At 49.5% G+C, this 24272-nt stretch overlaps 1 protein-coding gene across 8 annotated transcripts in view; it reads left to right on the top strand.

The window, feature by feature from the left end:
- Positions 1–24272, top strand: part of NELL2 (neural EGFL like 2) — a 398722-nt gene that overhangs the window by 355633 nt on the left and 18817 nt on the right. The window lies entirely within an intron of this gene.

Below are 24272 nucleotides of genomic sequence, written 5' to 3'. Positions count from 1 at the left end.
GCAGGTGCTCTGTTTTGGTTCTCTCCTTCCCTGGACTCTGCTCTCCCAGCTGGATTTCCTGTCCTGAGCACCCTCTGCCCATTTGCATGGCTTCCTTTACATCATTGAGGATCTGACCAGACTCAGCGGGCACTTGTTTGGCCTCCCCTGCCCCCGAGCTGTGTTCACGGGGCCTGAGCAGCACGGAGGGCTCAGGGTGCTCCCAGTGCGCTTCCTTTCGCTGCCTTTCCAGGATCTCTGTGTCAGCCACCGCGATCTGTGCCTGCCCCCAGCGGCCCTCCTACTTCTCCTTTCACTCTGTTCTACCCTTGCCTTGCACACCCACCTCCAGCCCCCCTTGCTGCCCTGTCTCAGCCGTGGGAGTAGAAACAGCTTTCCCAGGGCCAGCACAGACCAGGACTGTGGGTGCCTTCTGTGTGCATTTCCCTCTGCTTCCGTGGCAGGCAGTGGCCCTGAGGTCCCCAGAAAAGGACGAGATCAGAGTCTGGAAGACAGAATGGAATGCACTGAGGGTGGGCACATGCTGGGCTGAGGGGTGAGCTCCCGAGAGCAAGGTAGGAGCTGCAGTTGAAAGCTGGGGCAGGACACTTCCTGGGAGAACAAGGGAGGGTGTGTGCGAGCTCCCGGTTTGGGTCTCACAGCCAGCAGCTTGCTGAGAGGCTCCAGGGGACCCCACGTGGGAATGCACTGTTCTGGAAAGCCTGTGCATCTCTACATTGCTTTCGGGAAAACATCTACAGTCCCAGGTCCAGCCGACCAGTTCCTGTGCCCTCGGACTCCACCTATGGGTTTACCTTACCTTTTCCTGTGTCTCTTCACATACAAATGCACCTGTCCTGTGGCATCGCTCACTCAAGGACGGTCATTGTCTTCCTCCCCGTCTGCACACGGGCTGCTCCGCTTGCCGTTCCGATCGTCTGTCTGTCTGTCTGATCAGGTTGAAACCACTTCCTCGCACCATTTTCTGGCGGAGTTCACTCTTCTGTCGTGACCTTTACTAACTGATGCATAGTGGTTTGTTAGCATGTTAGTATCCCGAACTGGCTTCGGAAGAACTGGGTCTCGGTTTTGCCAGTGCCCCTAATAAAGCTCCTGGCTTCCCTGGGGGAGGTCCTCCCTCCCTCTGAATGCACTGGTGTCTGTTTCTAGACAGAGGGGTTCTGACCTCAGCTTGCTTGCCAGCCTCGTCCTGGCCACTTAAATGACGGCCTGCTGCGACTGCCGGGTGCCAGGCTGACTGTGTTTCTCCCCCACCAGGGACTCCCAGGTCGTGATCTCACACACTCCCCACCCAGGTCAGCTCTGCTTATCCTCTGTCCTGCTTAGCAGTGGTACCAGCCCCTCTGCGAAAGCACCTCTCTCCTGACACTGGGCCTGGCTTATTTGATCCTGAATCCGCAGCACTCAGCGTGGTGCTCGGGAATTAGGAGGCACCAGCCCTGTGCTGGGTTTGATAGAAAACTGCAGTCGGCACCGAGGCTTCTCCCCTGCGCCATGCCCGCCGCGCTGGATGAGTACCATCGTAGTGGACTTCTCCCCTGCTCCTCCAGTGTGTTAGGGAGAAGAGCAGCTCGAGAGCTGATGTTGGCAGCTTATCAATAGTGCAGACTGGTGCTGTACAGAGTGACCTGAAGGCAGTGTGCACCTCCGTGCGTGTGCTGTGGGCCTCAGCAGTTTAACCTTCCCCATATCCCCAGTGCCTGGGCCCAGACAGCCTCTGTCCCATCAATCCCCCATGGATAAAGTACGGGAAACGTGCACAGACAGACTGGCTGCTGGACCTGCGTCCTGCTCAGATGGCCTGCTCGGACACTCTGCTCTGTGGACTTAGCAGGCAGCCCAGTGAGAGGTAGCAAGGGTCAAAAGGCGATTGCAGTAGAATTCTAGGATCCTGATGTCCAGTCGATGGCGCACTAGCAGATGGATTATGTGCAGTTATGAAGTGGATGGTGGTCTCAGCGGGGGACAGGAAAGGCTGTGACACGCATCTCACTCCTTTGCTCATTTTTTATTATCAGTAGTATGAGGGATCAGAGATCAAAAGAGATGTTCCCAACTCGGGGAACATGAGCTCTAAGAGAGCTGGGGGTGGCTAAGATGCACACCAGCTTGGCTGTAGACAGACCAGTGAATGCTGTAAGTGTTCATAGGAAAAGTAGATTCCACCTCAAACCAGGGGCCACCTTCCAGTTTCCCACAGCTGGGTCCACTGATTTCCAAATGGTCTGAGAAGCCTCAGACCCCTCTGCCCGGACCCCAGCCATCTGTGAAGGACTGCCCCACTCACGTGCTAGGTTTGGTTGTCCAGGGTATCAGAACATTGTATTCTTTTACAGCTCAAGTTTGGAGTGCAGCCCGAAGATTCCCTGTGGTAATACAGCAACCTGCCTCTAACAACCATGAGCATAAGATGGCTTCTTACACACAGTACCTGAAATGTGCAGTGGGAACTCCAGACTGTTTTGTTAATACCTTCATCATTTTACAGGTAGTTAAGCCACAAAATATGTTACACCTGTGTGTATCATATCTGAGTGGAACTAGCATCCATAAATGAGCTAAGACACTAAGGCATTAGATTCCAGTAGTTGTGTGGACAGGGGTGTGTGTGTGTACAAATCAGCTCTCTCTTGAGTTTGGAACACTTAATCCCTCTCCCCTGAACAGTGTCCTATTCCTTGTTCTGTTTCCTTACTGTATGATTTACTGTCTCTAATAGGGTACTGATTTTAGATATCCATAGCGTGTAGGTCACTATTGGGTTTGTTTTCAAGCCATCACACTAGAGTTAGCTACAGAAATCCTTGCCTTACTGCTTCCTGTGGGCAGGCTTGGATTCTGTTTATCTTGAGAAGGAAGAGCATTTCACGTGTTTTCTTGGGGAGAAATTCTTGGGTGTGTTTAGTAGGGCTGTCTGGCTGTGGGTGTGAAATCAAACAGCTCTGTACAGCTACCAGGGTGTTCTAGAAATTGGCCTTTGTACAGCCAGAGGTTCTGTGAGGTTGTGACCCATCCTGGGAGGAAGAGGGAATAGTTTGGTTTACAGGAAAATTTCACCTGTAGCCAGCTCTCCGTGGCCCAGTTGAAGTGGGGAGATAAAGAGAGCAGATAACAGAAATTGGCCAAATAAAATCTCAGGGGTGAGAATCCCAATTATAGGGCGTAGTTTATGGTGTCATTGATGTGGAGGTTTGGGGACAGTTTCTTCAAAAAGGAAACATGAGATAACTAGATCTGTTTCATGTTTTTATGAAGTCTTAATGTTATGTATCAAATTAACTGAACAATGCTTCAGTTGTAGAGAATTCTATATAATGTGAAGGGAGCTAACAGTAAGAATAATTCCTGATGTCTTTTCCCCTAAAACCAGATTATCATGATTACTTGTGAATTTTTAGAATAATTACCTTCATTGCAAGAGACCTGTTACTTGAATTTTTCTGTGAAATTTTAGAGTTACAGTCAGTCTGAGCAGAGAGAATATTTAAGTTAATTGGAGAGAAAAATACTATTTTGAAGAAAAGGGAGGCTTTAAGCACTATGCAGGCTCAGAAGCCCTTCCAGGAGATTTTTATTGGACCTGAGTCTTAGGATTGTCTATGGCAGTGATCAGCTCTAGTGGCTGCCAGCGTTTGCTTCATATGCAGAGTGAAGGGATGTGTGGGACGGCCAGCCAGAGCCACCACGTAGCTCTCCCTGACCTTGATCTGTTGAAAAACACATATTTTCTGTACCTGGAAACATCATCAAATTTTGTGCAGTGAGCAGATGACCTCAGTATTGTAATTCTGTGGCCAAACAGTGATCTTTCAGACAATTGCATGATGCAACACCCGCTCAGGACAGGTAAGGTAAGCGCAGTAAGATCACACTGATGCTCCTCATTCTTAGCAAGCAGACCAGCTGTTGGCTGCAAACAGGCCCCCCAAAGCCTGACCAGGATGCCTCCATGCACCACCTGTGTCTCCCTGGGCCCCTCCTGTGTGTGTGTCCGGGCTAATTTCATTTCCCTGAGGAGTTTCTGGTTGGCAGTGTTACAAAGAGTGCTTTGTCCCATGAGTAATTAACACTTTTGCTGTCATTTGCTTCTTAGTTATTAGCCAGTGGTTTTAAAAATCTCACAACAGCACCTCCAGTACAAGGTGGGGCAGGAGGTGACTGTGCCGCCTCTGACATCTGAACGGTTCCCCAGGCCCAGCCTCTCTTCATCAGACTCTCCCGGCTGTTCCCAAGCCCCTTCAACAATATTTACATGAGGATTATTTGTTGCACTTCCCAGGTTTTGTTGCTGTTTGCTTAGTGGGCATCTCACTTTTCTACGTGAACACCGGTAGGTGCTGGGAAGGGGGAGAAGCACCTTGGGAGAGGAGGCAGCCTGTGCCGTGGCAGCACCTCCGGCCTCACGGGCTGGCCTGGTGAGTGCTCTACTATGCGTCCCCAAGGTCTAATCAGCAGCCTAGTCTCAGGATTGAAGGTCGAGCCTGTGTGCTTTCAGAAAAACATCCGTGTTCAGGAGGGACAGATCCAATCAGGGCACACAGCACCTGACGCCTGGGTTTCCCTTGCATGTATGCGTGAATGCTGAAGACTGCAGACTTCAGATAGTTAAATGGCATAGACTGTTGAATTAGGGGGATATGTGGAAACACTGCATCTGTAAGATTGCTGTATAAAAATATGTCTACTTAGTGTATACGTGTTGGTGACTTTCAGGTTAAATGCTCATATGTACCTGTGAAACCACCAGATTGCAGACCATAACCATATGCATTACCTCCCAAAGTTTACTCTTGATTCCTTTGTTATTGTTTTGGCTTCGGCTTTGTCTTCTAAGCATTGTCACAGTAAGTTCTACCCTCCCAGTGATGTTAAGTATGTGGAGGAGGATAGCTGTAGGCACCTGGTCCGTCTCCAGAACTTGTTTGTCCGTGTAACTCAAACTGTGCACCCTTTCACCATCACCTCCCCATCTTCCTCTCCCCTAGTCCTGTAAGCCACCAGTCAGCTTTGCTTCTCTGGATTGGACCGTTGTAGAATCCACATGTGAGATGAAGAGTGTCTTTGCATGCCTGACTTGTTTCACTGACTATTTTTATGGCACCACCCCATCCATCCCTGTTGTCTTTTCAGACTCATATATATATGAGTTTTTTTCCTGGGTTCTCTTATTCTGTCCCCTTGAGCTGTGTCAGTCTGTTTTTATGCCAGTACCATGTTGTTTTATTATTTGTAATTTAATTTGAACTCAGGAATTATGATGCTAGCTTTGCTCATTTTACTCAAAACTTGTTTAGCCAGTTTGGGTCTATTGTGGTTCCATACAAGTTTTTAGGATTTCCCCCCTATTTTTGAGAAAAATAATTGTTGTAGAATATTTATAAAGATTGCATTGTGGCCGGCGCCGTGGCTCACTAGGCTAATCCTCTGCCTGCGGTGCCGGCACCCCAGGTTCTAGTCCAGATTGGGGCACCGGATTCTGTCCTGGTTACCCCTCTTCCAGTCCAGCTCTGTGCTGTGGCCTGGGAATGCAATGGAGGATGGCCCAAGTGCTTGGGCCTTGTACCTGCATGGGAAACCAGGAGGAGGCGCCTGGGTCCTGGCTTTGGATTGGTGCAGCGCAATGGCTGCAACGCGCTGGCCATAGCGGCCACTTGGGGGGTGAACCAACGGAAAAAGAAGAAGTTTCTCTCTGTCTCACTCTCTCACTGTCTTCTCTCTGTCTCACTCTCTCACTGTCTTCTCTCTGTCTCACTCTCTCACTGTCTAACTCTGCCTGTAAAAAAAAAAAAAAAAGATTGCATTGAATCTGCTGATCACTGTGTAGTGTACACATTTTAGCAAAATTGATTATTGCAATCCATGAATATTGGATGTCCTTCCATTTATAAACAACTATTTTTTTTCTTCATTCTTTTACAATTATCAGTGTGTAGATCTTTCACCCACTTGGTCAAATTAGGCCTGAGTATTTTATTCTTTTTGATACTATTTTAAATGACATTATTTTCTTGATTTCTTTTTTCAGATAATTCATTGTTAGTATATGGAAACACAACTGATTTTTGTATGTAGAGTTGATAGCCTACCGTGTTAGCGAATTTCTTTTTCAGTTCCTACGTTGGGAGTTTGTCTTCATTTTCTGTTGCTGTAACAGAATATTAGGAATTGGGGCCGGTGCCACGGCTCACTAGGCTAATCCTCTGCCTGGCTGCGGCGCTGGCACTCGGGGTTCTAGTCCCGGTTGGGGCGCCAGTTCTGTCCCGGTTGCTTCTCTTTCAGTCCAGCTCTCTGCTGTGGCCTGGGAAGGCAGTGGAGGATGGCCCAAGTGCTTGGGCCCTGCACCCAAATGGGAGACCAGGAGAAGCACCTGGCTCCTGGCTTCGGATTGGTGCAGTGCTCTGGCCATAGCAGCCATCTTGGGGGTGAACCAACGGAAGAAAGACGTTTCTCTCTGTCTCTCTCTCTCTCTCACTAACTCTGCCTGTCAAAAAAAAAAAAAAAAAAAAAAAAAGAATACCAGGAATTGGGTAATCTATGAAGAAAAGGAAATCCCCCTGTTGGATCTGGGAAAGTGGAAGGTTCGGGTTCCAGAGCGCACATCCCCTGAGGGCCTGCGTGCTGTGCTGCGTGGCAGCGGTGGCCTTGTGAGCGAGGGAAGTGGGACTGCACTCTGGCTTTGGCCAGTAACTCGTTGGCTTCAACTCCTTCTAACTTTTGCTGCCCCTTCTCTTCTGTTCGCTGTGACTTATTGCCTGTCTCTAGCCAGCAGAATGGGAATGAAGAACGCAGGGCAGCATGCCCGCCCCGAGTCTGTCACGTTCAGAGGCTGAAACTCCAGCCGTCCAGCTGTGGGCTGAGAGAGAAGAGGTCTCTGTGCACTGTGCACCCTCTGCCACACTCCGCATGCTGCAGCCATTTTCATTCTTTCCAGATGACTTTCAGGCCTCCCTTATATTTTTGGTTTGATTTTTAAGGTGCAGAGATTCTTCTTGACCTACTGGAGTCACTCTGGGCTGGAATACAAAAGATCAAAACTGAGGTTCTCAAATCCACTATAGGGGCTTGTACCGTGGCTCACTTGGTTAATCCTCTGCCTGCAGCGCTGGCATCCCATGTGGGCACTGGGTTCTGTCCCGGCTGCTCCTCTTCCAGTCCAGCTCTCTGCTGTGGCCCGGGAAGGCAGTGCGGGATGGCCCAAGTGCTTGGGCTCCTGCACCTGCATGGGAGACCAGGAGGAAGCACCTGGCTCCTGGCTTCGGATCGGCACAGCTCCATCCGTAGCAACCATTTGGGGGGTGAACCAATGGAAGGAAGACCTTTCTCTGTCTCTCTGTCTAACTCTATCTGTCAAATAAATAAATAAATAAATAAATAAGGAATGTTAAGGGGGGCCAGCGCCATGGCACAGTGGGTTAATCCTCTGCCTGTGGCGCCAGCATCCCATATGAAAAAAAAACCACTACAGAATCATTTACTGTGAAGAAATAGTATTGCTTAATTAAGGTCCTTTCGTTAATGCCCTTTTGATTGCTTTGAAAGCAACACAGGCGAATTCAAATGCATCCGGCACTTGCTGAGTATGAGTTAATCAGAAATCGACACATTTTATTGAGATCTGCTGTGTGCCAGGTGATCTCTTGGGACTGAGGTCCAGTGCTGTGTGCCAGGTGATCTCCTGGGGCTCCAAGGTGGGCAACACGAGGTCCAGTGCTGTGTGCCAGGTGATCTCCTGGGGCTCCAAGGTGGGCAACACGAGGTCCAGTGCTGTGTGCCAGGTGATCTCCTGGGGCTCCAAGGTGGGCAACACGAGGTCCAGTGCTGTGTGCCAGGTGATCTCCTGGGGCTCCAAGGTGGGCAACACGAGGTCCAGTGCTGTGTGCCAGGTGATCTCCTGGGGCTCCAAGGTGGGCAACACGAGGTCCAGTGCTGTGTGCCAGGTGATCTCCTGGGGCTCCAAGGTGGGCAACACGAGCTCAGGGCCTGGCCGGGCCGACACTTGGCTGAGGCTGGGAGGTCTCAGCAGCTGGATAAATGTCCCAGAGGGGCAGCAGGAGAGTGCAGCCCAGCACCTGGAATGGCTTCTGGATGAGCGAAACCTGCAGAGATCTGAAGGGAGGGAGTGTGTGTGTCAGAGAGAGGGAGCCTGGCAGGCAAAAGCCAGGGGCAGGAGTCAGTGCAGCTCTCTGAGCATAGGGTCTGGGCAGGGGTGGGGGTGGGGAGGGCATGAGTCCAGATGGTGTTGACTGTTAATTTATGTAAAGAGCATATGTGAGCCGCTCTTTTAACCAAATCTCATTTCATTCATAAGCTGCAGTATCTTTTTTGTGAGTCTTTTTAAATTTTAAAACCAGTGTGTATTTAACTTTACAAAAGTTATAAAATGAGAACTATACAAAATAAAATAAAGGCATTTGTAATATTACCAGTTGGGGATAATTACTATCTTATTCATGAATAAGATATTTATTAGGAGCATTTTTTAAAGATTTATTTATTTATTTGAGAGGCAGAGTTACAGAGGAAGGGAAGGAGAACCAGAGAGAGAGGTCTTCCATCTGCCGTTCACTCCCCAACTGGCCACAGTGGCCGGAGCTGGGCTGATCTGAAGCCAAGAGCCAGGAGCTTCTGGGTCTCCCACAAGGGTGCAGGGCCCAAGGACTTGGAACATCTTCCACTGCTTTCCCAGGCCACGGCAGGGAGCTGGATCAGAAGAGCAGCAGGAGGGACTCAAATCAACACCCATATGGGATGCTGGTGCCGCAGCGCTGGCCCCTATTAGGAGTCTTTAAACATTGCGTAGAAGATGTATATCAGGAGAGAACTATGCCTAAATTTAAGTTTATTCACACTGAAACTTATCTAATTCTGTTCTCTACAAACTTTCTGAAGTACTATAATATCTATAAATTAGAAAAATACTTTATTCATAATTTTATCATACTTTTTACATGACATATAGCATGTGCATTTTCCCTGTGATTAATAATTTTCAAAAGCATCATTTTAAAAAGCTGCATAACTTCTGTGTCATGTGTGTGCCTTAACTGATGGAGTCACACCTCTGTCACTGTGCATGCACATTATTTCTTCTGCCCTGAAGATTAACACTGAGATGGCGCAGATACAGCCACCTTCCTGATGCCCCCTGTTGCCATTGCAGGCACCGAGGCACCGAGGCAGTGCGGGCTCGTCTCCCCGGGCCGCAGTCCTGGGGGTCCTGCCTCTGTGCAGGGCCAGGTGGAGCTCCTGGGAAACAGAAAAGCCGAAGTCGCTCGCGGCAGCTCTGTTCTACAGAGCCTGGGTTTGTTTTCCTCTAGATTCCTCGTATCATTTCTTTTGTCACCCTACAAATCTAAAAGAAAAAGTGTGTGTGTGTGTTGGTTAAGGAGTGTGTAAATGATGATAGAAGGGACTTTGGATGAAGGAGATACCTGGAAGTTAGTAGCTCACAATTAGCAGACCTCATTACATGAGATAATCACCAAAGAACCAAAGCCTGTGTTCCCCCTTTTTGAGATGTTTCCCAAATACAGAATTAGGCTGGCTGTGCACGATCACACTCCGACCTGGAGACCTTTGATTGCATTTGGGGTTGCCTCCGCAGTACAATTGGATTGCACAACTCATGTGATTGATCCTGAAGAAATGGGTTGTTAGAGTGAAGACAAAGTATAATTAGTGTGGAAAAGTTTGAGTAACTGACCTTGTGTGGACAGTCACCATCAGTCAGAGAGGCCATGAGATTCCAGAGCCCCGTTAAAGAGCAAACATGTCTCACAAAACCCACGGGCTGTTTCAGTTCGCTGTGATTGGAAGGAGTTATGGGTTTGCTCAATTGCCTCTCGCTGCTGTTTCCCTTCAGTTATCTGTGTGGGGAGGTGTGTTCTGTTTCTGGCTGAGGCACTGGGAGTCTCGGCAGCTTGGAGGGCTTGTTACAGAACTGCTGGAAGAGTCACATGACACAGGCTGGGCACCGCTGGCGCCTGACTCGGGGGCCTGGCTCCCGCCGAGCCTCCGCGAGGCAGCACGGTGCAGAGAGCGGTTTCTCTTCCCCAGATTCACAGACGGCCTTGTCCATCAGCCTCGTGATGTCGGCCCTGTGTGTAGCTGTTTATGTTCCTGCTGTGTCTGTGGCTTTAAATAAGACTGCGAACTCTTAGCCAGCTTCTCGGTGTCGGCCGCACGTGTGTTGTGTGATAGATGCTAGATAGATGTGTGTCGAATGAATGGGGGGAACTGTTCTGGGTCTCCCATCTGACCTGTTGGCTCTGTTGTGGATGTAATAAAAACTACACAGGTGTTTGAGCAGCTTTCAGGAGTTTGTAAAATAACCGTCATTCACTGCTGGGTTCAGCGTGCCGCCCCTGTGTAATGGCGAGTCGTGAGTCTGTCTGAGAGCAGAGGCGTTGGTAGGTATAGACAGGAGGCAGCTGGGGATGACCTGGGGCCTGGGGGAGCCCTTCTGTCCTGGCACTGTCTTCCAGGTGGGTCCCACCCTACTACCGATCCTGCTGTGGCCCCTGTTCCTTCCCAGCCACTGCATTTCTCCCAGAATTGCCCTTGGCTCTTTCTTGTCTCTGTCATCTCTACCTTGCTAGCTTTGTCCAACCAGGTTCGTTTTCATGGCCCTGAGCGGGTCACTTTCCTGATTCCAGCTCTGAGAGCTTTGTCCAGAGCCCCACTGTCCTTCGCACGTAGATGTCATTGCTAACTGACACACTGTTCTGTCAAACTCAGCACTTCTGAAGACCAGCAGTGGTTTCTTGAAACATGTAAGTGTGAAGGAAAACATAAATGTGATCAAAGGACAGCAGACGACCAGAAAGGCCTGGGGTGGAGAGTAGCCGTCCCCTAACTCACTCTACTGGCTTTTGAGTGGCTTCACTTACAAGGGGTTCCCTCTCTGAATGCAAAACCAGAAGATGGCCCAAGCAACTGTGTCCCCTGCAGCTTGCTTCCCCCAGAGATGACACAGGACCGAGCAGTGGGGACAGTCCCCCAGCGATGACACAGGACCGAGCAGCGGGGACAGTCTGGCTGCTGTGACTCCAGGGCGCACAGGGGAGGAAGCAGTGGCACCAGGGAGGCGGACTCACTAGGCTGTGGGACCAGCAGCAGAGAGAGGCCAGGACAGGCCTGCCGTAGTGGTGAGCTTGCTGGAGCTGGGATGGAGCTGAGCCAGAATGCACTTGGGAGACGCTGCCAGTGGGGTTTGTGGATGGACTGGACAGAGGGGCGAGAGAGAGAAACTCGGGGTGCCTGTGCGTTTCTTTGCCTAACTGGACAGTGTTGGCAGCCTAGGAGACAGGGAAGCCTTCAGACAGAGCAGTTGTGTGTCTCGGTGGAGACTGTGTGGATGACTGAGGCCGCAGGTCTGGGCTGGAGGGGAGAGTCTGCGTCGTAAAGGAGCTTGGGTGGTCTGTTACTTTCCTAGGGCTCTAACGAAGTTCCTCCAAATAGGGGGCTTAAAACAGCAGAGATTTACTTCTAATAGCTCTGCAGGCCACAAGGCCAGTGTCAAGAGGTCAGCAGAGCCACGCTGCCTCCAGGGGCTCTGAGGGGTCCGTTCCTGCCTCTTCCAGCTCCTGTTGGCTTTGGCCGTGGCAATGGAACTCCAATCTCTGTCTCACTCTGAGTGTCCTCTAGCCATTTAATCCAGGTGTACCCTAAATATAGGGTGGACAGTATGATAAAGAAATGTATCTTTGTGCTTTTAATATGTTATTCACTTAACTATGAGCTAGAAAGCAATGAAAACAGTTTCCACTAATTCTGTAATGTTATCACCCAATTTACACAGAGAATTTTATGGCTTTCAAAGTTGCACTGTTGTCATATTTTTTTTTTTAAATTCCCATGAGAAAATCAGTCCCCTCATTTCGAATTTCAGACAGTATTCTTCACCTGCATCTCGCAGTTACTCTGAATGATGCGATTCCCAGCTGGGTTTGTGTTCCTCGAATGCTAGCCCCTGAACGTTGACAGTGGACTCCACCAAAGCGCAGCACAAGACAGACATGACCTTGTGATTTTAACAAATCTGCAGATAATCAGGAAAGCCAACAACTCACTCACGGGTAACAGAGTTGATTAGTCGTCTCAAGGATCTTTAATTACTTGCTCTTTTCTTTTTTTTTAATTTATTTTTTATTTTTATTTTTATTTTTTTTTATTTTTTGACAGGCAGAGTGGACAGTGAGAGAGAGAGACAGAGAAAAAGGTCTTCCTTTGCCGTTGGTTCACCCTCCAATGGCTGCCGCGGCCAGCACGCTGCGGCCGGTGCACCGTGCTGATCCGATGGCAGGAGCCAGGTACTTATCCTGGTCTCCCATGGGGTGCAGGGCCCAAACACCTGGGCCATCCTCCACTGCACTCCCTGGCCACAGCAGAGAGCTGGCCTGGAAGAGGGGCAACCGGGACAGAATCCAGCACCCCAACCGGGACTAGAACCCAGTGTGCCGGCGTCGCTAGGTGGAGGATTAGCCTAGTGAGCCGCAGCGCTGGCCAATTACTTGCTCTTTATCAATATAATGTAGCTACTCGTGCCAGATATGGTGTTATGCTATAACAGAACAGGGTTTGCTGTATAATTTGAAGTTAGGCTTAAACTAACCTAAAGAAAGTGCCCAAGAAATGAATTATTTTAATTTTTTACTGTTTTCTATTATCACATACTTCATAAAATACAAGATGTACATATCTAAAACTGTAAGCAGTATGTTTGCTTGTAAATGCTATAACTCATGCTAATATCTTCATGTGCAGACAAAATATAATTATTCATAAATTGCAGGCCAGACTTCAATTCTTTCTGAACATTTACTGAGTAAGTAAGGGTTTTCCTGTCATCAGACAGCTTACCGGTGATGCTGTCCATCTCACAGAGCCTCGGGCTTTCCTCAGAACCATGAACCAGACAGGTTCATCTCCCAGTCGGAAGTGTGCACTTAGGCAAGTCAAGTACACCTTCATTCCCTACGAGTCCAACCAAATTAGAAAAGTAGAAACAAGTGAAAAACAGTAGGCAGAAGGAAGGCAGAACAAGATGGCAGGGTAAGAGTCTGGGTGATCATCCCCCACTTCCACCCGGACAGGAGCGTCCATTCGAAGAAATACCCACACAAGAAAACACCTTCACAGAAGCTAAGGAAACCAGGTGAGAGGCCACCACATCTACTTGCAGCAGCAGCAGAAAGACGTCTTGCACAACGCCGGAAGAGTAGTGTTAGATTATTTCATCACCCCCCTCCAACCATGGGCAGAATGGTGCACAGGAACGTACTGTCCACCTGGGGACAGAGAGAAGTGAGCATGGAATTTTGTTCCCAACACCCTGCCTGCTCGAGTGAAGCTCAGCCCTGTGCGGACCCTCACAGCCCTAAGGTGTCGCTCCCCGTCTTCGTGGAGGAACGACACAGGACCCTGCGCTGTTCTTTTGTCTGTTCGGCTCTCCCCGGGTTTGCTGCTGGTTCTCCCGGGTTGGCTACCAACCCTTCCACCTCCGTGGAAGGGCGGTTCCCCCTGCCACTTTCCCCACTTCCGCGGGGGAGCGGCACACCGCCGGCCGGCTCTCTCGGGGGCTGCTCAGGTGTTCCTTCAGATAGATGTTCCTGGTGCATGTTGTCTCTCTCCTCCTTTATAGTCCTCTTCCACCAATCCCAACTCTGCTACCCACACGCCGAGTACGCTGCTCTCCTCCAATCAGGAGCAGGTCCTGCTGTTTATTGGTTGAACTGGAGGCAGCTGTGTAGAAGCTGTTTCCTCCTCTCCCAGCGCCATATTGTGGGAGAGCAGATGCATAAAATAAGTCTTAATTCGAGTAACAGTCTAGTCCCAGTTGCTCCCCACACTAAGGCCAGGCTCATTCCTGCACCCTGAGCCTCTGTAGGATGGGTGAGCTCTCTGGGCCACACAGCCACCACTGACTACAGCAGTCTTGGATCCAGGACAGACTTTAGCAGCAAGTAGATGTCCACCAAGCATTCCATTGTACCCCACTGCTTCAGGAGCTCCGCAGCAATGGGCTCTGGGTGTGTGCAGTGTTGTGCCACACTCAGAGGCCATGGGAGTCTACTGGCACTGTGGCCCTGGGTGTAGGGCACCCCCAGTTCTACAGTGTTTGCAGTAATACAGGCTTAGGAACCTACCAGAAGAACCTACCCAGAGTCTCTGGACAGGCTTATTGTTGGATGGAGTTCCCAGACCAACCAGACTGCAAAGATGGGAATAAGTATCTGGTTGTATTAACCACCCCCCCAAAAAAAAAACATGGACAGCCACAAGCATCAAGGACAGTTAGGGAAATATTACATCCTCAAATGAGTAAACTAAAGGGCTGAGTGAACATCCCTCAACAAATGGCGATGCATGAACTGCCCAAGAGTTTAAAATGGTTGGTAAACTTCAGGAGAACATGAGGAAAACAGTAATTAGCCAGAATAATAAAACTGAACAGAGACTGAAAATAATAAATCCAACAGGAATTTTGGAACCTAAAACTACAATGAAAAAAATAAAAAATGCAATAGAGAACATCAACATCACAATTTTTCTGAAGATTTATTTATTTGAAAAGCAGAATTAGAAGGAGTGGGAGAGAGGGAGGGGGAGGGGTGGAGAGGGAGAGAGGGAGGGGGAGGGGTGGAGAGAGTGAGACAGAGAGACAGAGACAAAGATACCTTCCATCTGCTGGCTTACTCCTCCCATAGCCACAACAGCTGGAGTTGGGCCAGGTTGAAGCCAGGAGCCAGGAGCTTCTTCCAGTCTCCCATGGGGGTGTAGGGACACAAGTAATTGGACCATCATTTGCTGCTTTCCCCGGCAAGTTAGCAGGGAAATGGGTTCAATATGGAGCAGCCAGAACTCAAACTGGTGCCAATATGGAATGCCAGTGGTGCAGGTGACAGTTTAACCGGCTTTCACACAACACTGGCCCCCAACAGCAAAACTGATTAAGCAAAAGAAAAAAATCTGTGAACTCAGAGACAGATTATTTGAAAATACACAGAGGAAGGCTGGCGCCGCGGCTCACTAGGCTAATCCTCCGCCTGCGGTGCCAGCACCCCAGGTTCTAGTCCCAGTTGGGGCGCCGGATTCTGTCCCGGTTGCCCCTCTTCCAGTCCAGCTCTCTGCTGTGGCCAGGGAGTGCAGTGGAGGATGGCCCAGTGCTTGGGTCCTGCACCCGCATGGGAGACCAGGAGGAAGCACCTGGCTCCTGGCTTCGGATCAGCGCAGCGCTGGCCGTAGCAGCCATTTGGGGGGTGAACCAACAGAAGGAAGACCTTTCTCTCTGTCTCTCTCTCTCACTGTCTAACTCTGCCTGTCAAAAAAAAAAAAAAAAGAGAGAGAGCGAGAGAGAGAGAATACACAGGGGAAAAGAAAGACAAACGGAGTGAAGACAGCTGGTAGTTTATGAGACAGCATTCACATAGCTTATGCTCCTTTCACTTCTAGTTCAGTAGAGACTAGAGAATGACACATTGCTGAAACTTTATTAAGGAATACAGGACTCTCCAAAATGAGAAAGACATAAATACCCAGGTACGTGAAGGTCAAAAGACATCCATCCGTTCACTCCAAGTAAGATGACTGCGAGGCATACCATAATCAAATTGTCTAAGACCGAACCAAAGAGGATTCTGAAAGCACCAAGGGAAAAGCAGCGAGACGCAGAAGGGCGTTCCAGCACAGCGAACAGCAGACTTTCCATCAGACCTTGCATTCCACAAGCGGAGGGCGGAAGCAAACACTGAGAGAGAACTCCAGCTTCACGGGACGCTGGAGAGAAACTGTTCAAGTTAAAAGGATGCTGATAACAACAGGACCATGTAAAATATAGAACATAACAGTAATAGAGTACAAATCAGGATGTGCTAATACTGTAACGGTGATTTCAAATCACTTATGACTTTAATATGAAGTTTAAAAGACAAAAACCATTAAAATAATGACAACCACAAAATTTATTAAGGAAATGCAATATAAAAATTTATAAACCATGGCATCAAAAATTGAGTGAAGTAAAACTGTGAGAGACTTCTTCGTGATCAAACTTAAATTGTTACATTAAGAAAGACAATAAGAGAGGAAGGATATACAAAGCAATCAGAAATCAGTTAACAAATGGCAGTAATAACACTTTACCTTTAACAGAATGAAAAAAAATAACCAATTATATGCTATTTACAGAAGACTGAATTCACCTGTAAGGACACATACAGACTAAAAGTGAAGGGATGGAAAAAGATATTCCAGACAAGCAAACAGAAAAAATAGCAGGAGGAACTGTAGTTACATCAGACTTTAATTCAAAGCTGTAAAAAGAAATAAAAAGGATACCATATGATGATAAAGGCATCAGTTCCCAAGAGAATATTACAGTTGTAAAATATGAAACCCATATTGGAGTTCCGTGATATACCAAACTGGGGACAGTACACCGTGCTTACAGTAACAGACAGCCCACCCAGACAGAATCAACCAGGAGACATTAAACTGTACTCTGCACCAAAGGGTGTGCACACACCACAGAACATCCCACACACGCTTCTGAACTGCTCAGGAAGCGTTCTCTAGGATAGACAGACAGCTCTGCACAACTCCAGGAGACTGAAATCACAGGGTGCATCACCTGATTCCCAGCAACTGGAGTGATCGTGGTGGAGAAGGAGGTGGGGAGATGCTGGCCCAAGAGCAGGAAGAAGCCGTGCAGGACACCTGTGTTCAGCAGGTGCCTGTAGCTGACAATGATATATTTTATTGTTGAAAAAGGCTAAGAAAGTGATCACAAAAGTGATAACTGTGTGAGAGAATGTTTGTTAATTATCTAGATTTAACAATCCCATAGTGTTACACACCTGAACACCTCAGGTTGTGCACAACAAACAGTTTTATATGTCAATAAGTTTCATTTTTCAAGACTTGTTTATTTTTTGAAAGAGTTACAGAGAAAGTGGAAGAGAGAGAGAGAGAAAGAGAGATTGATCTTTCATCCATTGGTTCACTACCCAAATGGCCTCAATGGCTGGGACTAGGCCAGGCCCAAGCCAGGAGCCAGGAACTCCATCTGGGTCTCCCACGTGAGTGGCAGGGGCCCAAGCACTAAGGCCATCGTACTGTACTTTGCAAGCCCATTATCAGGGGACTGTGTCAGAAGTTGAGCAAGCAGGACTACAACCACTGCCCATATGAGGTGCTGGTGTCACCAGCGGTGGCTTAACCTACTGAGCCCCAAAGCCAACCCCTGTATGTCAGTTTAAAGATTTAGATTTGTAAAGGTTTAATAACCCAATACTAGGAACAACCCAGGTGTTTGTCAGGGGCTAACCAGTGGAAGTTGAGTCAGCCATAAGAAAGGAAAAACAATTTCTACATGTAAATATCTGGGTGAATCCTCAGAGAGACAGTGAGTAGGGGCAGGGGACGGGAGCCATTCCCAGATGCTGTGTGCTGTGTGATTGCGTTTATACAGCACCTTGGAAGGTTGAGTTGCTGAAATGGAGAGCAGACGCATGGTTGGTAGGGGTGGGTGGAGGAGGGCAGTGGAGGAGCCCTGTGCTGTCTTGACTGCGTCTGTCTCAGGATCCTGGTCGTGCCCTGTGGTCTGTTGCTCAGGTTACTGTGGGAGGGGAAATGGGTGTAAGAAAATACAGACCCTCTGTCAGGTCTTACAACTGCGTGTGAATCCGTGATTATCTCAAAACGGGTAAATTAAAAAAAATGGACAGGAACTTAAAAATGTAAAGTGAATCTGGCATTCTGGGTATCGTCCTATCACAAATGATAGCAAGGATACAATCCTGAGCACAACATACATACGTATTATAAAGGGCCGTGTCCAGCACTGACTGTGCCATTCACTGCAATGAAAATGATTTAAAAATAAATACACAGCCATTAAAAAAGATGCTTTTCTAAAGATTTATCTACTTACTTGAAAGAGTTAAACAAAGAGGGGGAGAGACAAGGTCTTCCTTAGGCTGGCCACTCCACAAAGGGCCACAGTGGCCAGGACTGGGCCAGGCTGAAGCCAGGAGCCAGGAGCTTCTGCTGTGTCTCCCATGGGTGCAGGGGCCCAAGCACTTGTGCCATCTTCACTTCTCTCCCAGGCGCATCAGAAGTGGAGCAGCCATGACATGAACTGGCATCCAGATAGCTTGACCTGCTGTGGCACACAGTAGCTCACTAAAATAAAGGTATTTCCTGTTACTACTTTTTTTAAATTTTTTTTGACAGGCAAAGTGGACAGTGAGAGAGAGACAGAGAGAAAGGTCTTCCTTTGCCGTTGGTTCACCCTCCAATGGCCGCCGCTGCTGGCACGTTGATCCGATGGCAGGAGTCAGGTACTTATCCTGGTCTCCCATGGGGTGCAGGGCCCAAGTACTTGGGCCATCCTCCACTGCACTCCCTGGCCACAGCAGAGAGCTGGGCTGGAAGAGGGACAACCGGGACAGAATCCAGCGCCCCGACCGGGACTAGAACCTGGTGTGCCGGCGCCACAAGGTGGAGGATTAGCCTAGTGAGCCGCGGTGCTGGCCGCCTGTTACTATTTTTATACCATTCCACTGCTAACAGATGTGTCACGTGTTGGAAAACACTGTGCTATATGATTATAAATTCAGATTTTCATAGATGAGGTTTTCTTAAAGCACCATTTAAATGCATGATAACTTAAGTGAGGGCAGAACTTGATTGTTTTGTACACCCTTGTTTCTGCAGAACTTGGTTCTTTGTCCATGTGGATATTCAGTAAATATTAACTAGCATGCTAATGAATGAAGTATATACTTCCATTCATCCTCTTTTACTACCCAGTAGTAGTTAAATACTAAGTTAATGCTCCAATTCTATAAAGATTGATGTATTTATTTGTTAGAGTCACAGAGACAGGAGGAGAGCCAGAGAGATCATCCATCCACTGGTTCACTTTCCAGGTGGTCACAATGGCCAGGGCTGAGCCAAGTTAGTGCCAGGAACCAAGAGTTTGATCCAGGTCTCCCACATGGGTGGTGATGGCCCAAGCCCTTGAGCCATCTTCTGCTTCTTGTCCTAGGCCAAGGCAGGAAGATGGATCAGAAGTGGAGCAGCTAGGACACAAACCAGTGCCCATACAGGATGCCAGCATCACAGGTGGCAGCATTATCTGCTATGCCGCAGTGCTGGTCCCTTTCACTGTCTGTAAAATGCATTTCAGTAGGTGTATGTGGTATCCGCAGTCTTCAGAACACTAAGTAATGTAGTGCATATCATTTGTATTAAAGAGTAAATAGAGATGGGTACTAGGCAGTGCAGATAGGAACAGTCCTGATGACTGGAAAATGAGTGAGAAGAGAAAAATATGAAAGTAGCAATCGAAATACCTGTCTATGCCATGAGACTGAAGTGGTCCTGGAACTGTGTGTCTACACCGTGGGGACCAAGCTGGTCCTGGACCTATGTGTCTACGCCGTGGGGACCGAGGTGGTCCTGGATCTGTGTGTCTGTGCCATGGGGACCAAGCTGGTCCTGGAACTGTGTGTCTATGCCGTGGGGACTGAGCTGGTCCTGGAACTGTGTGTATATGCCATGATGACCGAGGTGGTCCTGGATCTGTGTGTCTATGCCATGGGGTCTGAGGTGGTCCTGGAACTGTGTCTATGCCATGGGGACCAAGGTGGTCCTGGAACTGTGTGTCTATGCCGTGGGGACCAAGGTTCCTGGAACTGTGTGTCTACGCCATGGGGACCGAGCTGGTCCTGGAACTGTGTGTCTATGCCATGGGGACCGAGCTGGTCCTGGAACTGTGTGTCTACGCCATGGGGACCGAGCTGGTCCTAGAACTGTGCATCTACGCCATGGGGACCGAGCTGGTCCTGGAACTATGTGTCTACGCCATGGGGACCAAGGTTCCTGGAACTGTGTGTCTATGCCATGATGACCGAGGTGGTCCTGGAACTGTGTGTCTATGCCATGTGGACCAAGCTGGTCCTAGAACTGTGTGTCTATGCCATGGGGACCGAGCTGGTCCTGGAACTGTGTGTCTATGCCATGGGGACCGAGCTGGTCCTAGAACTGTGTGTCTACGCCGTGGGGACCGAGGTGGTCCTGGATCTGTGTATCTATGCCATGGGGACCGAGCTGGTCCTGGAACTGTGTGTCTATGCCATGGGGACCGAGGTGGTCCTAGAACTGTGTGTCTACGCTGTGGGGACCGAGGTGGTCCTGGATCTGTGTATCTATGCCATGGGGTCTGAGGTGGTCCTGGAACTGTGTGTCTATGCCATGGGGACTGGGACAACCCTGTAGTACATCATGGAGACTGAGATAGCCCTGCAAGGGTATAGTGATCCCATGGGGCCTGAGATAGCCCTACATGTACCACAGGAAATAAGGCAGCACTGCACTATGCATCTTCTGTAAGGATCAGTGATAGCCCCACACTGTACCATGGGGTCAGTTAGCCCCACACTGTACCATGGGTCAGATAGCCCCACACTGTACCATGGGTCAGATAGCCCCACACTGTACCGTGGGGACAGACAGCCCCACACTGTACCATGGCTCAGATAGCCCCACACTGTACCATGGGTCAGATAGCCCCACACTGTACCATGGCTCAGATAGCTCCACACTGTACCATGGGTCAGATAGCCCCACACTGTAGGGCTGTCTGTCCCCATGGTACAGTGTAGGGCTATCTGTCCCCATGGTACAGTGTAGGGCTATCTGACCCATGGCACAGTGTGGGGCTATCTGACCCAATGGTACAGTGTGGGGCTATCTGACCCATGGAGACAGATAGCCCCACACTGTACCATGGGGTCAGATAGCCCCACACTGTACCATGGGGACAGATAGCCCCACACTGTACCATGGGGTCAGATAGCCCCACACTGTACCATGGGGACAGAAAGCCCCACACTGTACCATGGGGACAGATAGACCCACAATGTACCATGGGGTCAGATAGCTCCACACTGTATAATGGGGACAGATAGCCCCACACTGTACCATGGGGACAGATAGCCCCACACTGTACCATGGGTGAGATAGCCCCACACTGTACCATGGCTCAGATAGCCCCACACTGTACCATGGGTCAGATAGCTCCACAATGTACGATGGGTCAGATAACCCCACACTGTACCATGGGTCAGATAGCCCCACACTGTACAATGGGGTCAGATAGCCCCACACTGTACCATGGGTCAGATAGCCCCACACTGTACCATGGGTCAGATAGCCCCACACTGTACCATGGGGTCAGTTAGCCCCACACTGTACCATGGGGTCAGATAGCCCCACACTGTACCATGGGTCAGATAGCCCCACACTGTACCATGGGGACAGACAGCCCCACACTGTACGATGGGTCAGATAACCCCACACTGTACCATGGGTCAGATAGCCCCACACTGTACCATGGGGTCAGATAGCCCCACACTGTACCATGGGTCAGATAGCCCCACACTGTACCATGGGGACAGATAGCCCCACACTGTACCATGGGGTCAGATAACCCCACACTGTACCATGGGTCAGATAGCCCCACACTGTACCATTGGGTCAGATAGCCCCACACTGTGCCATGGGTCAGATAGCCCTACACTGTACCATGGGGACAGATAGCCCTACACTGTACCATGGGGACAGACAGCCCTACACTGTACCATGGAGACAGATAGCCCCACACTGTACCATGGCTCAGATAGCCCCACACTGTACCATGGCTCAGTAGCCCCACACTGTACCATGGGGACAGATAGCCCCACACTGTACCATGGGTCAGATAGCCCCACACTGTACCATGGCTCAGTAGCCCCACACTGTACCATGGGGACAGATAGCCCCACACTGTACCATGGGTGAGATAGCCCCACACTGTACCATGGGGACAGATAGCCCCACACTGTACCATGGGTGAGATAGCCCCACACTGTACCATGGGGACAGATAGCCCCACACTGTACCATGGGGTCAGATAGCTCCACACTGTAACATGGCTCAATAGCCCCACACTGTACCATGGCTCAATAGCCCCACACTGTACCATGGGTGAGATAGCCCCACACTGTACCATGGCTCAGATAGCCCCACACTGTACCATGGGTCAGATAGCCCCACACTGTACCATGGGGTCAGTTAGCCCCACTCTGTACCATGGAGACAGATAGCCCCACACTGTACCATGGGTCAGATAGCCCCACACTGTACCATGGGGTCAGTTAGCCCCACACTGTACCATGGGGACAGATAGCCCCACACTGTACCATGGGTCAGATAGCTCCACACTGTACCGTTGGGACAGACAGCCCTCAAATGAACATCTGTACCATGGACACTGAGATAACCCTGCAGACATAAGGAATGAGAGAAGCATACACACACATACATGTTTTATGTGCATACTCCCTGTGAGGACTGAGATCGCTCTATGACTATACCATGTGGACTGAGTTGACCCTACGGTTGTGTTGAGGTAGGAAGAAAGGACTAAACTGAGGGCTGAACACTTCTGGAGATGCAGAAGCAGTGAAGAAAGCCCGTTCCATTAATAGTTACTTCCGAATCACCCATCCCCGTGATCACGTTTTTCTAAAATGAGAGTTTCTGAACGTGCCCACATGGCCATTTTTCCATAAAACTCAAATCTAATGCTTAAATCCTAACCTGTTTTCTTTTGTTCATGCATTTAGGAAATGACATAATCAATTTTCTGCATCATTTGGGTTAGAAGAAAAGATGTATAAAGCTGAAATGAGCGTAGCGTTCTGGGCCCATTCATTATCAGTGGTTCCTCAGTTAGGAGGGCCCCTGAGGCTCAGACGGGCTTTTTCACCAAACCTGTGTGGCCTCAGTCAGTGGAAGCAGCCCACACCGGCTGTGTGCCGAGCAGGCAGCGGCTAGCTGATGGGCCACTAGCAATTACTTTGACAGCAGGAATTGCCAACGGCAGTAACTGGCTTCAGAAGAAGCCAAACAGACCCCTTTGTAGCCCATAAATAATGGTAAATATTGCAGAGATATACAATACTTATTTTTTGCCTGTTACCTACGTGTCTAAGAGAACGGTCTGCATACTAGTGAAGGAATTCCGCACTAATCAAGAAGTAAACGTGTGATGGCTTATCTTTTGATTTTCAAAACTTACCTATACATTTACCATTAATATTTCTCTTTGAAAATTGAACATTAGACAAGTGGAAAGTCTAAAAGAAAATGTTAGGAAGATATGCTTCCACAAGTTTGGAGTTAGAGGAGTGTGAAGTAGGAAGTAGACCTGCCAACTGGAGTGGACTCCCGAGGGTGGGCGCTCGCAGAGGCAGCTGGCCCTGTTCCGTGTCCGACGCCCTGTGCCCGGCCCCTGCGGCAGGGCAGGAACATAGCAGCAGGCTCCGCCCTGCCTCCACGCGGGCCAGCACCACATGGGGTCCCTGGGGGTATATTTTGCGGCTTCAGTGGTGGGTTGCCATTGGATCATTTATAGGGGTCTCCACCAGCCCACAGGACCCAGACCAGGAGGTAACGAAAAGAAAGGGGCTCTTTATATGGCCACTGGGATTACTCTTCTCTGTCTGAGCAAAGGGAGGGACTTGGACTGGGTCAGCTGCTCCCAGCATTCAGCAGACGAAACCAGGAGAATAAAGTCCCCCGCACGTGGGACTGGTGGTGACCTCCGAGGGGACGTCTGGGTCACGCCCAGAGGTCTCTCTGCCATGTTTCCCCGATTTCGGCCTGGCTGTGCTTGCGTGAAGAAGCACGCAGCCAGAAGTCAGGCAGCTGGGATGGTTAGGTGTCTTTGGGTAAATCCCATAATTGCCTGTCGCCTCAGATTTTCCTGTGTTTGGCACACTCCTGCCTGATGTTTTGCAGAGTTTAATGCATGTATGTGAAGCAGTACAGTATATGTGAAATAAATATGTAAATGGTTGTATGAAGTAAGCACCTGTGAACCGTGTAGGGTGAATGTCCTGTGTTGCCGACAGCCGGTTGGTGCACACCTGCTGCTGACCCAGGTACTGGACACGGGTGGGGCACAAGCAGGGCTGCTGCTGACCCAGGTACTGGACACGGGTGGGGCACAAGCAGGGCTGGGGGTAGTTTCGCTGATCCCAGGAGGCTCTAGGCCGCAGAGGCCGATTCCTGGCTCAGGTGACATGTCCGTCCCAGGGTGCCATCCTCCCTCAGAACTCCCCCTCGTCCTCAGAGCCTCTGAAGACTGTGGTGGGGAGGGCACCCTGGGAGTCACCATGCTCCGTAACAGCTGTGTCTAGGAGTGACACACACCTCTCCCA

This window comes from Oryctolagus cuniculus, chromosome 9 (assembly GCF_964237555.1).
Source record: "Oryctolagus cuniculus chromosome 9, mOryCun1.1, whole genome shotgun sequence".
Taxonomy (NCBI): Eukaryota; Metazoa; Chordata; class Mammalia; order Lagomorpha; family Leporidae; genus Oryctolagus; species Oryctolagus cuniculus.
Note: the sequence above shows the minus strand (reverse complement) of the source record. Positions and strands in the feature narration are given on the sequence as shown.